This window comes from Toxotes jaculatrix, chromosome 18, assembly GCF_017976425.1.
Source record: "Toxotes jaculatrix isolate fToxJac2 chromosome 18, fToxJac2.pri, whole genome shotgun sequence".
Taxonomy (NCBI): Eukaryota; Metazoa; Chordata; class Actinopteri; family Toxotidae; genus Toxotes; species Toxotes jaculatrix.
Genome location: NC_054411.1, coordinates 21,943,258 through 21,956,314, shown reverse-complemented (window position 1 = coordinate 21,956,314; position 13,057 = coordinate 21,943,258).

Sequence of the window (13,057 nt, the reverse complement as noted above, 5' to 3'; positions counted from 1 at the left end):
AGTATGGAAGTGCCAATCAAAGGCAAAACATCTTTAAGAAGTCTGGTTGGGATAGGACGCAAAAGACATGTTGATGGTTTAGATTTAGAAACTATTGAAGTCAACTCAGCAAGGTCTATGGGAGAGAAACAGTCTAACAACAAATCAGGACTGGCAGACATTTCTAAAGTTGCTGTTCTTGACACACCTACATCATTAACAGTTGAAGGCAGGATGAGAAGTATTCTATCTCTAATATCTACTCTTTTGTTGGTAAAGAAACTCATTAAATCATCACTAGTGAGAGCTAGAGGAATGCATGGTTCAACAGAGCTCTGGCTCTTTGTAAAGAAACCTAGGGCTGTTCTTGTTTTCCTCTATTAATGATAAGTAATAGGCAGTTCTTACCTTATGAAGGACTTTTTTAATATGTTATTAAGCTGTCATTCCAGGTTAGGCGGCATTCCTCTATATTAGTGGATAACCACTTCCTTTCCAGCTTTTGTGATATATGCTTTAAAGTATGTATTTGTGAATTACACTATGTAGCTAGCTTCCTGTGATTTATGACTTTCTTTTTCAGAGGGGCAACAGAGTCAAGGGTCGTACGTAATGAAGCAGCAGTACTATCAACAAGTCTATATCTGCTGGAGTAAAGTATAGGACATTGTCCTCTGTAAAACCGGTACATGGCAACGGAGATAATAAAGATCTACAGTCGTTAATTTTTTCCCAGATGCTATGCAGTTCACTATTGTAAATTCAAATGTTACTAAAGAATGATTGGATAAATCAGAATCATCAGAATCAGAATCAGAATCAGAATAACTTTATTAATCCCCGTAGGGAAATTCTTTCTGTTACTTTAACTCCCAGTTTAAAAGAAGAGGAAAATTGCACAGTGTGTGGTGATAGAAAAAATTTCTAGAATAAATAAGTAAATGAAAACAAAAATAAAATAAATGAAAAACAAAATAACAGTATAGTACAATGAAAGTCAAGTAAAAATACTGCAGTAACTCCAATGTCAAATGTCAAACAGAACAATATATACAACTAATATACAAATAGAAAGATAGGGCATCTCAATATGTGCATGAGGTTTGTGGTTGATAGTTTAAAAGATAACGTATACACGGTATACATGAGTCCGTGATTCTTACAGTCCAGAGTTATATAGTTTGATTGCAACAGGCAGGAATGATTTCCTGTGTCGCTCTGTTGTGCAGCGTGGAACAATGAGTCTGAAAATGAGTCTAAAAGAGGGTTTTGAGAGAATACTGTGAAATATTCAGCTTCTATGCCATAAATCAGTACAAGATCGAGAGTGTGATTAAAACAGTGAGTTGGTTTGTTAACATTTTGCAAGAAACCAATTGAGTCTAATACTGAATAGAATGCAGTCTTAAGTGTTAAGCTCAGTCTTAGAATCGGGGCTGGACTCAAAAGCAGACCGGATTGCGGTGTTAACAGTCTTTATTCCAAAAGAAACAACAAACAAATGAGGTGACAAAATGGCAGCAGGTGGATTCCAGGGCCGAGGAAAAAAGTCAGCAAGGATGGTGGTGAGTGAGCTCGGGGAATAGACCGGAGGATTCTGCAGCAGAGGAGAGGACACGGAGGTTAGTATGGTCTGGAGCAAGGAAACACAATAGGTAAGTAATCAGCAAAAGAAGGTCTAATGGCGTAAGCACAGAGGTAAGTCACCACTGGAGATGACGGAACGATCTGGCGATGGTCAATAGGAAAGCTGAGCCTCTTATAGTCTGGAGTGTAGAGTAATCACGCCCAGATTGCGCACAGGTGTGTGCACTCAGGTTGAAAGTGAGGAGCAGCCCTGGAATCCACACCTGTGAACACACCCCCACACAAACACAGAAAGAAAAGAGAACAATCCCAGGGGCAGCCGGGCTGCCACATGACAGTACCCCCCCCCCCCCCCCCCCTCAACGACCGCCTCCAGGCGGTCCAACCAGTTTATTGGGATGCGCAGCGTGGAAGTCCCTGATGAGCTGCGGGTCCAGGATGAGGGACTTAGATACCCAGGAACGCTCCTCAGGGCCATAGCCCTCCCAGTCTACCAGATACTGCAGGCCCCGACCCCTGCGCCGGACATCTAGCAACCGGCGCACAGTGAAGGCTGGCGAATCGTCCACAATCCGGGCGGGTGGTCGGGGATCGGTCGGGGGGCTGAGAGGACTGGAAGAGATGGGCTTTAGCAGGGAGACATGGAATGTAGGATGGATGCGCAGAGACTTTGGGAGTTTGAGCCGAACAGAGACAGGGTTGATGATCTTTTCAATCTCAAAGGGGCCAATGAATTTGGGTGACAGTTTTTTCGAGTCCACTTTGAGAGGAATGTCCTTAGTGGACAACCAGACCTTTTGGCCGGGGGTGTAATCGGGTGCAGGGGTCCTGTGGCCGTCAGCTTGGCGTTTGTAGGTGGAAGTACATTTGAGCAGAGCTCTGCGAGCATCTTTCCAGATGCGCCGGCAGCGGTCATACTGAGCTTGAACTGAAGGAACTGCCAGGTCTTTTTCATCATCAGGGAAAAGGGGTGGCTGATAGCCTACGGCACATTGGAAAGGGGACATGCCTGTAGCAGAGGAAAACAGGGTGTTGTGTGCGTACTCAATCCAGGGGAGATGAGATGACCAGGAGGAAGGGTTATGGGAGGAGAGACAGCGGAGAGCAGATTCCAGATCCTGGTTGGCACGTTCAGTTTGACCGTTAGACTGGGGGTGAAAACCGGAAGTGAGCCTGGACGTGGCGCAGAGGGAGCTGCAGAAGGCTTTCCAAACCTGCGATGTGAACTGGGGACCCCTGTCAGATACAATGTCCAAAGGGATGCCATGGATACGGAAAACGTGGGAGATCAGAGTGTCGGCTGTTTCCCTGGCAGAGGGGAGTCTGGGTAATGGGATGAAGTGAACGGATTTGGAAAACCTATCCACCACAGTGAGAATGGTTGTGAGGCCGTTGGAGGGGGGTAACCCGGTAACAAAGTCAATGGCAATGTGCGACCATGGGCGTTGAGGTATGGACAGGGGGAGCAGTTCTCCAGCAGCGGAGCGGTGTGAGGACTTGTTCCGGGAGCAGACTGAACAGGCAGCTATGTAGTCTCTAGTGTCTGTGTCCAAAGACAGCCACCAGAAGTGACTTCGTAGGAGTGAGAGAGCCCTTTTTATTCCAGGATGACAGAAGAGCTTGGAGTCATGGGCCCACTGGAGAACTGAGGAACGAACAGACTGAGGAATGAAGAGTTTGCCAGGGGGACCAGTACCTGGGTCAGGCTCCTCCTGCTGAGCAGCTTGCAACTCAGTCATGAACGGCCAGGTTAAGGCTCCTATGACGCAGGAAGTTGGCAAAATGGTGTCAGGAGTGGATGGTTTGGCTTCTGAGTCAAACTGTCGGGACAGAGCGTCAGGTTTGACATTCTTAGAGCCAGGTCGATAAGTGATGGTGAATCGGAACCGACCAAAAAATAGCGCCCATCTAGCCTGGCGAGAGTTCAATCTCTTAGCAGACTGAAGATACGCTAAGTTTTTGTGGTCAGTCCACACCACGAACGACTGCTCAGTGCCTTCCAACCAATGTCTCCACTCCTCCAAAGCCAACTTCACCGCCAGGAGTTCTCTGTTGCCAACATCATAGTTGCGCTCAGCAGGGGAGAGCCATCTGGAGAAAAAGGCGCAGGGATGAAGCTTCTGGTCAGACGGAGAGCGTTGGGATAGCACGGCTCCAACCCCCACGTCCGACGCGTCCACCTCCACTATGAACTGACGGATGGGTTCGGGTTGGATCAGGATCGGAGCGGTGGTGAACCGCTTCTTGAGCTCAGTGAATGCCTGCTCGGCCGTCCACTGGAAGGGAAAAGATGGAGAGGTTAGTGCGGTTAAAGATGCAGCTATGGTGCTGTAGTTTCGTATGAAGCGGCGGTAGAAGTTTGCGAACCCCAAGAACCTCTGTAATTGTTTCCGGTTGGGAGGGGTAGGCCACTCCAGTACAGCCTTCACCTTGCTGGGATCTGCTTGAACCTGGCCACTCTTGATAATAAACCCCAGAAAAGATATGGTGTCGGTGTGGAACTCACACTTCTCAGCCTTGACGTAGAGCTGATTCTCCAGGAGCCTCCTGGAGAACTTGACGAACATGCTGACGGTGCTGGAGTGGGTCTTGGGAGAAAATGAGGATGTCGTCTAGGTACACAAAAACAGAACGGTTAAGGAAATCTCTGAGTACGTAATTTACCAGGGCCTGAAAAACGGCTGGGGCATTTGTTAATCCAAAAGGCATGACCAGGTACTCGAAATGGCCGAGAGGGGTGTTGAAAGCAGTCTTCCACTCGTCCCCCTCTCGGATCCTTACCAGATGGTAGGCGTTTCGGAGGTACAGTTTGGAGAAGATGGTGGCACCGTTGAGTGATTCGAAGGCTGAGGAGATGAGGGGCAAAGGGTATTTGTTTTTTATGGTGATGTTATTGAGATCTTTGTAATCTATGCATGGTCGGAGTGTCCTGTCTTTCTTTTGGACAAAAAAGAAACCTGCTCCAAGGGGTGAAGAGGATGGCCGGATGATTCCTGCTTTTAGTGAATCATGGATGTAAGATTCCATGGCCTCTCGCTCTGGCTTGGACATATTGTATAGACGACCTGAGGGGAGAGAGGAGCCGGGCAACAGGTCAATAGAGCAATCATAGGGTCTGTGTGGCGGAAGGGACAGAGCTTTAGTCTTACTGAAAGCTTCGCTGAGATCATGATACTCAGTGGGAATGGACGAGAGATCAGGAGGTGGAGCGGAGACTGGAGATGGAGGACTTCCTGAGGAAGGTAGGGCAGAGTTAAGGCAATGTTGATGACAGTGAATTGACCAATTAATTATTTTTCCTGCTGCCCAATCAATGTGTGGGTTATGGAGTTTGAGCCAGGGGAAACCGAGAACCAGTGGTGTAAGGGGAGCTGAGAAAACCAAAAAACTCACGTGTTCGTGATGGTTACCGGAGAGTATCAGATGAAGTGGTTCCGTCTGGTGGGTTATTTTGGCCAGGGGTTTGCCGTTTAAAGCACAGACAAGAATGATGTGGGGGGTTGGATGTATTTTAATTCCAGCCTGGCGAATCACCTCAGAGTCCAGGAAGTTTTGTTCCGCTCCGGAGTGAATCAAAGCGGAGAGGGGAAGTGAGTGGTCTAGTTCCAGGGAGGCAGGGATCTGGAGTCTAGGGAGATTTTGCTCGGGACGGTTGTTGCCCACCAGATTCCCTATTCCCTATTAGTAACTAACTAAGGTGCTGATATAAAAATGGACTGTAAATGAAATAAAAATATAGAAGTAAAAATAAACTCTTAAATACTCTTAGTACTAAAATAGAACAAGGGTGGATTCAAGTAAAAAATTAAAAATATAAAGTATATACAAACATTGCAAACAAACATTGCACTCTAAGAGGTGGAAAGAATAAATTACTGCACATGAGTTATTGCACATGGAGTATTATACATGAATAGTAGTGTCCGGCAGGCTATACTCCTTCCCTCTCCCTCTCCCCCTCCTGCCATATTCGGTGTTGTATAGTTTGATGGCTCTGGGGACAAAGGAGTCTCTGAGCCGGTTGGTCCGACTCTTGGGGAGGAGCAGCCTGTTACTGGTCAGGCTTCTCTGTGCACCGATGACAGTGTGCAGAGGGTGACTGGCATCGTCCATAATAGCCAGTAGTTTTTTTAGTGATCTCCTCTCTGCCACTGTCACCAGGGAGTCCAGCTTCATGCCGACCACAGAGCCCGCCCGCCTGATGAGTTTGTCCAGTCTGTTAGCACACCTTTTTGGCATGCTGCCCCCCCAACAGACAACAGCATAAAAAAGTGTACTAGCCACCACAGACTGGTAAAACATCCACAGGAGTTTTCTACAGATGTTAAAGGACCCCAGTCTCCGCAGGAAGTACAGACGGCTCTGGCCCTTCTTGTACAGGTGATCTGTACAGTATGACCAGTCCAGCTTGTTGTCCAGCCACAGCCCGAGGTACTTGTAGTTGCCTACAATCTCCACCTCGTCGTCCTTGATGGTCACTGACCGTGGTTGTGGGCTGGACTTCCTGAAGTCGATGACCAGCTCCTTAGTCTTGGAGGTGTTGAGCTGGAGATGGTTCATCTGACTCCAGGCAACAAAGTCACAGACTAGGTTCCTGTACTCCTCCTCTTCATCATCCCTGATACATCCCACGATGGCTGTGTCATCTGCAAACTTCTGAATGTGACACAACTCTGAGTTGTAGCATAAGTCTGAGGTGTAGAGAGTGAAGAGGAGGGGGGCCAGAACCGTCCCTTGGGGTGCTCCTGTGCTGCTGATGACAGTGTCTGAAGTAGCATCCTTTAGCCTGACAAACTGCGGTCTCTCCGTGAGGTAGTCAGCAATCCAGGACACCAAGTAGGGCTCTACTTGCATCCCCCTCAGTTTGTCCAGTAGCATCGGGGGCTGGATGGTGTTAAAGGCACTTGAGAAATCCAAAAAGAGGATCCTCACTGTGCTCCTCCCCTTGTCCAGATGTACTTGGACACGGTGTAGAAGGTAGAGAATGGCGTCCTCCACACCCACACCTGTCCTATAGGCAAACTGAAGAGGGTCCTGAGCCTGATGCACTTGGGGCTTGAGGAGATTGAGGATGAGCCGCTCCATAGTCTTCATCAGCTGGGATGTGAGTGCCACTGGTCTGTAGTCGTTCAGCTCACCTGGGCGGTTTTTCTTTGGTACTGGGACGATACAGGATGTTTTCCACAGGGTAGGCACTCTCCCCAGCTGTAGACTGTTGTTGAAGACCTGCTGGAGTGGTTCACCCAGTTCAGCAGCGCAGGTCCTAAGCAGACGGGAAGGCACTCTGTCAGGGCCAGCTGCTTTCCTCGGGTGAAGTTTCCTCAGTTCTCCCCTCACCTGGTCTGCTGTTATGCGTGGAGGGTGCTGGGGTTGGGGGAGGGGTAAGAGGTGGGGGGAAGGCTGCACAGGGGATGGAGTCAGGGAGGTTGTGTGCTGCAGTGGGGGAGGGGGGGGGGGCGTGGGTTGGTCAAAGCGGTTGAAGAAGCTGTTAAACTTGTTTGCATCCTCCATTGTCCCCCCTGCTGTTGTGGCCTTTGTCCTAAAGCCTGTGATGGTGTTGACACCATCCCAGACCTCCTTCAGGCGTCTCTCACTCAGCTTCTTCTCCACCTTCCTCCTGTAGGTGTCCTTTGCCTCTTTCAGGCATTGCTTCACCTCCCGCTGTGCTGATTGAATTGCCTCTCTGTCTTTGTTCATGAAAGCCACCTTCTTCCTGTTGAGAGCAGCTTTAACATCTTGTGTTACCCAAGGTTTGTTGTTTGGATAACACCGTACAGACTTGTTGGGGGAGATTGCATCCAAACAGAAGTTTAAGTAGTCAGTCAGACAGTGCGCCTGCTGCTCAATGTCCTCTCCATGATGGTTCAGCAGTACATCCCAGTCGGTGATGTCAAAGCAGTCTCTCAGAGCATCCTCTGCCTCAGGTGACCACTTCCTGATTGAGCGTGTGGTTCTAGACACCCTCTTGATCAGGGGGGTGTACTGTGGCTGTAGGTGAACCAGATTGTGATCAGACTTTCCGAGTGGGGGGAGGGGGGAGGCTCTGTAAGCGTCCTTCACATTGGCATACAGCAGGTCTATTGTTCTGTTATGCCTCGTGGGACAGTCTACAGTCTGGTAGAAGGAGGCCAAGGTAGAGTCCAGGGTAGCGTGGTTAAAGTCCCCAGATATGACCATAAACGCATCAGGGTGCCTAGTCTGTAGTCTCGCAGTCACTGTGTGTATCTTCTCACAGGCAGCTGATGCATCTGCGCTCGGCGGAATGTAAACAACGAGTACGATCACGTGACTAAGCTCCCTTGGCAAGTAATATGGCCGCAGGCTAACGGCTAGCAGCTCCAAGTCCTTACAACACAGTACCTTTTTCACTGAGACATGTCCCGGGCAACACCAACATTTGTTCACATAGCTGATAACCCCTCCACCTCTGCTCTTCCCGCAAGCGTTCGTGTCTCTGTCGGCTCTCACAGTAGTAAAACCCGGTAGATCCACGTTAGCGTCCGGTATCACATCGGTGAGCCACGTCTCTGTGAAGATGTATAAGCTGCACTCACGGTAACTCCGTTGGTTGTTCAGTGCAAGCAGCTCATCCATCTTGTTCGGTAATGAGTTGACGTTCCCCATTAAAATAGAGGGGATCGCTGGCTTGAAGCGTCTTTGTGTAGCCTTTAGCTTCGCTCCTGCCTTGCAGCCTCTGAACTTCCTCCTCAACTCTGCCGGCACGTTATGCTGCATTCCGACGTTGGTCTTTAGTGCAAAAAGTTCCTCTCTTGAATAGACGAGACGGCTGTTGCATGGCAGTGCCATGTTAGAATGCAAAATATCCATAGGATACGTAAGAAAAAGTAACATAAAATAGCGATAAAACAGTTAAATAGAAGAAAAAAAACACTTGGGTGTGTAGGAGACGCTGGTAAGGCAGCCGTCTCCTACAGCTCCGGAAGTTTCATGTTTTTGTGTCATAAACCACAAGACTACCGTCTTCAAGACAGTTTGCTTGGTTATCATTTAGTTTGTAGTGGATTAACAAGGCCTTTGTTTCACAAAAGCATCTTCCGCAATGATGACACAGGAGACTCACAAAACTCATGTATTGCAATAAAGGGCCAGGAGTTCTTACTTTCCTGGCTGATGGTTTGTTCATTGCTTCAGTATTCTTCGCTATGTTGCTCATTCAGAAGCTTCTCCCATGTGTACAGCTGACTAGATGTTTACCCAGTTACCCTGTTAGCTCGCTGTAGAAGAAACATAATGGGAATTTTGGGAACTATCTGTCTATGACAACACCCTCAGCAGACCATCAGCCCCCCATGTTCACCTCCACAGATGTCTACACTGCACTGAACCAGATCAACGCACGCAAGGCTGCTGGCCCAGACAGCATTCCTGGATGCGTGCTCAGGGCATGCATGGAGCAGCTTGCAGGGGTCTTCACAGACATTTTCAACCTGTCCCTCACCCAAGCAGCTGTGCCAACATGCTTCAAGTCCACCTCCATCGTGCCAGTGCCAAAACACTCCTCCCCAGCAAGCCTTAACAACTACTGCCCTGTAGCACTCACACCCATAGTTAGGAAGTGCTTTGAGGGACTGGTCCTGGCTCACCTCAAAAACTGCCTCCCGCCCACACTGGACCCTCACCAATTTGTCTATTGCAGCAATAGGAGCACTGAAGATGCAGTATGCACAATCCCCATCCCCTCCAAGTTGACCACTAAACTTGGAGAGCTGGGCTTTGACACCTTCCTCTGTAACTGGATTATGTACTTTCTGACCAACAGACCTCAGCATGTCAGGTCAGGCCACATCTGCTCCAACACCACCACACTCAACACCGGCGTACCACAGGGCTGTGTGTTGAGCCCATTCCTCTACTCCCTCTTCACCCATTACTGCAGGCCTGTAAATTTATCCAACACCGTTATCAAGTTTGCAGATGGCACCACAGTGATTGGTCTCATCAGCAACAACGATGAGACTGCCTACAGAGAGGAGGTACAGCACCTGGCCACGTGGTGCGGCGGCAATAACTTGCTCCTGAACACCAGCAAGACAAAGGAGCTAATTGTGGACTTCAGGAGGGTGAAAAGAGGCACGCACAGCCCCATTCACATCAATGGGATGGCTGCTGAACATGTCTCCAGCCTCAAATTCCTGGGGATCCACATTACAGAGGACCTGTCCTGGTCCACCAACGCCTCCAGCCTGGTCAAGAAGGCTCACCAGCGCCTCTTCTTCCTGAGGACACTGAGGAAGAACCACCTGTCCTCAGCCGTTCTGGTGAACTTCTACCGGTCTGTGATTGAGAGCATCTTGACCAGCTGTATCACAGTCTGGTATGGTAACTGTTCAGTTGCTGACCAAAAGGCACTGCAGCGGATGTTGAAAACTGCCCAATACATAACAGGGACTCCACTTCCCCCCATTGAAGATGTCAATTCAATTCAATTTTAGTTATATAGCGCCTTCCACAATCAAATTTGTCTCAAAGCGCTTTACAGAGACCCAGAGCCTGACCCCAGAGCAAGCACTTAAGGCGACAGTGGCAAGGAAAAACTCCCTTTTAACGGGAAGAAACCTTGAGCAGAACCTGGCTCATATGGGGGACCCTCCTGCCGATGGCCAGGCTGGGTGAAAGGAGGAAGGGGAGGAAGATAGGACAGCTGGGAATGGAGAAGAGGAAGAGAAGGACATGCAGCATAATACAAACAGGGTTGGCAATGGACAATGTCAGAGGTCCAGCATTTAGATTACAGTTAGTGAACAGTTAGTGGATAATGTGTGCTCAGCAGATTACAGTTATGATAGGAAACAGAGCAGCAAAAAGCTGTCATGGTTGGTAATTATTTACATTACAGTCTGCATAGAATATTAATCCGAAATTTATCTGTAGCAGAGTGGAACATTAAACGTGTTAGAAATGGATCATTGTAGACAATAAACAGCAGCAGGTGGGTGGAGCTAGGACCACAGACAGAGAACATGCAGCTCCGGAGCCAGAGACACCTGCAGAAAGGTACAGAGAAAGAGAGACCAGAGAGAAACAAGCACAGGACTACGGGAGAGAGAGGAAACGTTGCCTGCGACGAGCTCGCAACATTGTCAAAGACTCCTCTCACCCTGCAAATTTGGTCTGTTTAACCTCCTGCCCTCCAGGAGGCGCTTCAGGAGCCTCTGAACAAGAACCAGTAGACTCAGGAACAGCTTTTTCCCCACAGCATTTTCCTTATTGAACTCAGCCCCCCGTAACCCCCCACCTCCACCTCCCACACCAATCCTGTCCCCCAACGACCTCGAAGAGTCTTGTTTCACCATTTGAGCTGTGGAGATTGAGCATCATCTCTCATCCTGATCCATCTCAATCCTATGGCTGGTTGAGGCAACTGGTTCTGGTGGAGCAGGACATAATACTATTGGAAGAAGACAAGAATGCTGTTCTTTCACGCCAGATTTTCTTATTGTCACCACAAGGAGATAAATACCTGGATTCCTATCATAACTGTAATCTGCTGTACACACAGTATCCACTAACTGTTCTGTAATCTGGAATACTGGCCCTCTAACACTGTCCACTTCCAACCCTGTTTGTATCATGTTTTATATGCTGCATGTCCTTCTCCTCCTCTCCTCCATTCCCAGCTGTCCTATTCTCCTCCTTTTCCTCCTTTCACCCAGCCCGACCATCGGCAGGAGGGTCCCCCATGTGAGCCAGGTTCTGTTAAAAGGTTCTCTATCTCTTTGGGAGATAGTAAGCTCAAAAGGTCCACTTACTAATAATTAGGTAAATGGAGCTGACATGACCATATTATGAACAACTGTGCAAAATCAAGCAGTCAGTTGACTGGCAAGGGTAAGGAAACTTGCTCAGAGTAACTACATTTCCAAGGTCTAGAAAGTTCCATGAAAATACAAGGACAAGGTAAACAGAGAAATTCTCCTCTTCAACTGCTTCAGTGAGGCTGCCATGTCAACCATGGCAGACTGGCAAATAAAACTTTTTCTAAAGTGTTTATGTCAACAACTTCTGCAGTTAGGTGCAACTTGCTTTGTTTAACATGAATTACATTTAGAAAGTCTTGAAAGATTAAGAGATGATTTATTAATCCCCGTGGGGAAATTCATTTGTAGCAGCAGTGACAAGGAGACAATAAATACACTTTATAAAGGAAAAATAAACTTGGAAAAGAAATACAATATATACAGGAGGGGGTCTTATATACACATACATACACACATAGCAGCAGACAGTTGCACATATATACATATACAATATATATAACATATATACATAACATATATACTGTCATGCTCAGAGTCAGTCAGGGCCTGGACCCAAAAGCAGAACGTAGGCAGCTTAGAGAGTAATCAACAGTTTATTCACAGAAGTCGAAGAATAACTTAAAGAACTAAGGGCGGCGGGGTATCCCGGAAAACTTGGATGTGTCGGTGGAGGCAGAGGGAAGGAAGCACGGGGAGTCCGGCGGAGTCTGTAAGGAGGGAGACGTGAGCGGTTAGGAGAGGGGCAAAAAGGTAAGTCGACAAAAACCACAAAAGAGAAGATTCAAAGCGATTATCACAAGGAGGAAAAAATCATGAGGCTCATTGATCTAGTCACCGGGAAGATGGCGGTACGATCTGGCGAGGACCGACTGGAAAGCTGAGCCTCTTATACTCCGAGAGGGAGGTAGATTGCCACCAGGATGAGCACAGGTGATTGGAATTGTCCTGATGATGAGGAGGAGCAGGGAGGACCCAGCCAGGAGAACGCCAAACCCAGGCCACACCAACCAGACAGACAAAAAGAGAAAACAAACAGAAAAAGAGACCACCAACAATACAATCCCCAGAGGCAGCAGAGCTGCCACCTGACATATACAGTTAATGTAACTGAGATTTATAAGCACACCCTAGATCAGGGGTTTTCAAAGTAATTTTTTTAAACACATTTTAACACCTGTATGTTTTTAACACATTTTAAAACATATTTTAACACCTGTAGTAGCTTCGCCCTTTAGTGCCGAACATATCTTTAGCAGCAGGGAGGAGCAATGTCTCACCAATGTTGTGGGCTTTCCCCACCTTCGCAATGTGTAACGCTACGCGGTACGATGCTTCGGTTGCCTCGGTAGTCACAGTGCCAAACGCCTCGATGACTTTCTTCTGTGACCGCAATTCATTACGTTTCCGATCAAAAAACTCCCGCGGCTTGGTCGTTAAACTTTGGTGCTTTGTTTCAATATGACGCTGGAGTTTACATGATCGCATACTGTCTTTAGCTAGCACCTCTTTGCAGATAACACACTGTGGCAGCGGAGCATCGTCAGGACCAATACACGAGAAGCCAAACTTTAAATAATCAGGGTCATACTTCCTCCGTTTTCTGCTCGCCCCAGACCCCATTTTGCCCCTCGATGTTTACACTTCTTTTCTGTCTTTTCAGGTTTATTTTTTCTCTTGCCGCGCCTCCCCTGAATCCCTCTGGCACCCCCCAG